The sequence below is a fragment of the Nannospalax galili genome, unplaced genomic scaffold (assembly GCF_000622305.1).
Source record: "Nannospalax galili isolate Female #2095 unplaced genomic scaffold, S.galili_v1.0 scaffold100, whole genome shotgun sequence".
NCBI classification, from domain to species: domain Eukaryota; kingdom Metazoa; phylum Chordata; class Mammalia; order Rodentia; family Spalacidae; genus Nannospalax; species Nannospalax galili.
The window spans coordinates 4521555-4526672 of record NW_008352891.1 but is presented as its reverse complement, the minus strand read 5'-3'; positions in this window follow the sequence as shown (position 1 = coordinate 4526672).

Below are 5118 nucleotides of genomic sequence, written 5' to 3'. Positions count from 1 at the left end.
GGTTTATCTGGGCCAACTGTATGGCCTTAAACACCCAAAAGGAAATTATAACCAAAGATTAAAGGGGTCAACATAATTTTTTAAGAGTCCATGTGTATAGCTAAAGGCTACATAACAAGAAACAATACCAAACAGGAGATACCTTCAAGTTGTTGGCCAGTGTTGTCCAAGAGACTCCCAGACAGTAACCCAGCATAGAGCTGGGAAAATGAACAGCAGACCCCAATCTTATCTAGAGGAATATTGACAACTGATTGCTGCTGGATGAGGAACAGCTGATCTTCCTAAAACAAGGATCTCTAAATAAGGCTGACTAGATTCAGCAGACGGACAAGCACTGGGGAATGGCTGGGGGTGTTGACAACACAGTGGACAGTAACAGGGATGACAGAGTATATGGGCTCCAGTGTGTGGGACGGGGGAGGCTATGGGAGGGTGCCATTTGGGAAGTGGGTATATAGATGAATAAGATTGTATGGGATGTTCTGTATGATATACACACAAAAAAAATCAACAAATTTTAAAAAAGACATATTTGAGGATGAAGCATAAAAGTTTACTTCATGTTAAATAGTAGAGGTGGTAAACATTACCAGTGAAATCTACCTGATGACTTTATATCCATACTCAGGTACTAAGGATCTCAGAAAGTAACTGACTGTGACTAGTAATTGCGGGGGTCTCCTGAGGAGCTCGTTTCTGTCCTGCAGACCGGTCGGGAAACTCGCCGCGGGTAAGGTCAGGGAAAGGTGAGTGCGCTCTCCACGCTGAGGACAATCAGACGCAACAGGGAATTTTGTCAAGCAGGAGTTCGTTTATTGCAGGTGTCACAGAGCTTATAAAGGCATCTGGAAATCCCCCTCCCCCCTGAGGGTGTCCAATCAGTTTAAAGGTCAATCAAACAGGAAGGCAGCACTTCATGGATCTTAAGGATGATCAGAGGCTGATTATGCACTCCTCAGCAGTGTGGAAGTATCCCTCAGCCAGTCTGAAGACTTTCAAAACAAGTCAGGCCACATCTCTCCCACTTCCTCTCAGCGTCATCTTTGCAGGGTCACTTGCTGGCTCCCACAAGTAATAATCAGATATACAGAGATTAGAAACGCATGTGCAAACAGCTGTGTTAATTGCATTAAAAATGAATTTTTCTGTATGAAACTGTATTTTAATAATGAAATGGAGTTTTTTTAAAGGTTAAAACCTCATTCAATTTTATGTCTTATAGGGTTTATACTGCATACAATATTGTATAACTGTATTAATTCAACTGTAAACCTAAAAATTTATAGCCAATTTTGAAAGAGATGCATCTTAGCTCTGAAAATTGTTATTGAATATGTCAGCTGTTGTAATGAAATGTCTCTTCTAATTATGTGGTTATTAAATAATTTTTTTAAAGTGGTGGAGGCTGGCCTGGAGGGTGGGTAACAAGTGCTCTGGACCCTGGACACCTGGTTCCAGAACCAGACTGTGTTGGCTGATCTTGAGCGTCAGAACTTGACTGAATCTGGAGTTAACTAAAATGAGAGGGACTTTCTTGATCCCATTATTTGAAGCCAGAAGACCCACCCTAAATGTGGGTGGCACCTTCTGGTGGCAGCCCATAAAAAGGACATGGCAGAAGGTAGTTTTTGCTTTTTGCCTGCTTGCCTTCTCTCTCACTGGCAAGTTTCTCTTTCGTGTTGCTGTGGTTCAATATTAGAATCAACTTATTTGTTTCCAACCTTGATGGAAGACCAGCAGCTCTCCAGGAATCCTCCAGGCCTTCAATACCAATTGGGACTGGTGAAACATCCAGCCTTATGTACTGAGCAACTACCAGATTCTCAGTCTCTCCAATGTGGTGCAGCCATTGTTGGACTCCCAGGACCCTTCCTGTAAGCCACACTAATAAGTCCATATATAGTCATTCTATCTTTTCTGCTCCTCTGGCGAACTAATGCACAGAAGCAACCAGAGGCTGTTGTGATACTGCTGCTCTTCCCCATCAGGACACTAGGGCCACCTTTTCCCTATCTCTGTTGGCTCTGAAATACCTGCTAGGCAAGTCACTCCTATGATTGGGCATGCCCTGCCCCAGCAAGATCCAGTAGTGCCAAAAGTAGACTCTGGACCAGGATCTCCCAGTTGTTACTTCTGCCACACACACACACACACACACACACAGGCACACATTGACCCTCACTCTATGGTCCTGACTGATGGCCTATGTGAGACCTGAGCTGGCATCCAGAGGACAATTCTCCGTGGCCACCCTCAACTCCTTAAGGCAATGCAGTCCCCACTGGAACCATCACATTACTCAGCTATTGGGCCAACTGGGTTTCTGTCCATTAAGCCAGGAGCTTAAGCCAAACTCTGCCCAGGGGTGAGTCCCAACCCAGGCTGGAAAGCCGGGGTGGGTGTGTTCCAAGACTTGTAAAAGGCTAGCCGCAAAGTAACCTGGGAAAGGCTAGCCGCAAAGTAACCTGGTTCACTTCCCTGACTTAAAGCAAACCCCACACATTCTCATTTGCAATCCCACCACTCATTGGAGCCTCCGGGTATGAGTTAGAAGGGATCTTGAACATCCAATTCAGTTACCCTCCACCCTTGCCCAGGCTACATTTAGCCTGCAAATGCAAGTTCAGATATTAAAATCTTGACACCCGTCCATGCTATCTGGTGAATAGCTACTATGAAGGCCAAACCCCCAAGCCGTCCTCACACCACACAGCATGAGGCTCCAGCATCCCTTCTGCTAGTACCTAGACCTGCTATAGCAGTTGGCAAATCACTCTCCTGGATCCCCTGACAAGAACTAGCTGTAATCTCCTCTTCTCCCAGGCCCACTGCTGGCTCCAAGTCCCTGGCCCTTCACAGACTCCTCTGCCCATTAAACCTGTTTTCTATCTTGAATCAGAAATATCATGGAGAGACACCGAGAGATTGGGAAGCAGCAATTGCTCAGGTCCGAGGGATCAAAGCTATCGGCTTCCCCCTGCTGCCCATAAAGTGTATTGCAACCACTACTAACACCCCAACACAGACCACTCTAATCTTTGTAAAAGATCAAATAAAAATCAAGAGAATTGTGTCCTAAAACCCAGTCAGCTGCCACTGGGAAATTAAGGAATAAGGAAAATAAAGATCATACCCCAGAATTTTTTTCTTCAATGTTTAAAATTCCCTCAGTCCTTTCTGATAGCCAAAGTAAAACTGTGCAGGGTGCTGTTCCTCCACAAATAATGTCAGAAAGCGGGAAGACTGTCAGAAGAGGTGCGGGCTGTGAAAGCATGTTCCTACCCACCTTGGGCTACCTGGGTGGGTTGTGGTCTTTCTGGGTTCTGGTCTTTGCCTCTGTGATGACTGGGTAATATCAACTTGCCACAAGTGAGACTCACCTGAGCAGGGAGCCTCACCAGAAGCCTTATCCTACTTGCTTTAATTGGTATGGGAAGACCCACCCCAAATGTGGACGGTGCCTTCCGGTAGCCAAAAAGGGGTACTGCAGAAGGAAGATTACCTGCCTTTGCTAGTTTGGACTTCCCTCTTGCCTCTGATTGATTTATGCTGCTGCTGCTGCTTCCTTTGTTGACTTCAGAGTCAGTGTTTCCAGGCTCCTAGCATTAACGTAGGACCAGTGGCTCTCCAGGAACCCTCCAGGCTTTGGGTGTCAGATTGGAACTTCTGAGGCACCCAGCCCCGTGGACTGAGCAACTACCAGAGTCTCTGCCTCTCTGGTGTGAGACAGCCACTATGGGACTACTCCAGCTGCATAGGCACCCAGCCTCAAGGACCCAGGAAGTCAGGAAGCAGTGTGTTCATTCATGGTCTCCACTTCAACCTCTGCCTCCAGGTTCCTGCCTTGAGTTCCTGCCCTGATTTCCCTTAATGATGAACTGTGGTCAGGATGTGTAAACCAAATAAACCCTTTCTTCCAAGTTGGTTTTGGTCAGAGTGTTTTGCCACAGCAATAGAAAGTTAACTAGGACAGCTCTAAATGCACATGTGACCACCTGCACTTCACAAGGTGTCAGGACACTTTAGTGAGAAATTCCAGTGAATGAACTAACTGAAGTGTGATACAGTACTGTTTTATTATATTTTTTAAGACAGAATCTCATGTAGCCCAGGCTAGCCTTAAACTCACACTATAGTCAAGGATGACCTTGAACTTCTAATCTTCAGTGTCTATAACCCAAGAGCTAGGATCACAGACATGTTCCACCTTGCCCAGTTTATACAATGCTGGGGATGAACCCAAGGCTTCCTCTATGCTCAGCAGACACTCTACCAACTTTGCTATACCTCCAGCCCACAACTATTATTTTTAATGTAATTATCTGTCAGAGAATTTTTATATCATCTCCCAGAGGCTTGATTGGAATCAAATGTAGCATTTCTAATTGCTGAAAATGACTGGGGAAATTCCTGAGGGGATGAGGCAGCCGTGCCCCAGCACTGCAGCTAAACAAAGCACGGGCTTTTGGGATCAGCAGGAACAGACAGGTTCTGCCAGGCCCTTCACCCACTGCCTGTGCGTTGGACCAATTGCTCTACCCCTTGAGGCTTTTGTTTTCTCCTCTATGAGACAGGGCTGGCACTGTCTACCTGAGAGAAGGTAAGGGTGACACATGTCAGAAGCCTGGCATGCAGTGGGAGCTGATTACAAGATGGGTTTTGGTTTGTATTTTGTTTTGTTTGGGGAAACAAATATAGCCTAGCCTGGCCTGGAACTCACATCCCTCCTTCCCCAGCCTCCCAAGGACTGAGATTACAGATAGGAATCACCAAACTAGCTGTCTTAGTTTGTTTCTCCATTACGGTAACAAAATACTCTGACCAATACCAACTTGGGGAGGAAAGGGTTTATTTGTCTTACATCTCCCAGGTCACAGTTCATTGAGGAGACCAAGGTAGGAACTCAGGGCAGGAACCTGGAGTCAGGAGCTGGAGCACAGGCCATGGAGAAACTCTGCTTGCTCCCCTGGCCGCTGTTCAGACTGCTTTCTTATGCAACACAGGCCCACCTGCCCAGGGGTGGCACTACCCACAGTGTGCTGGGCCCTCCCACATCACACAACAATCAAGAAGATGCCCCACAGACATGGCCATAGGCCAGTTCAATGGAGGCAA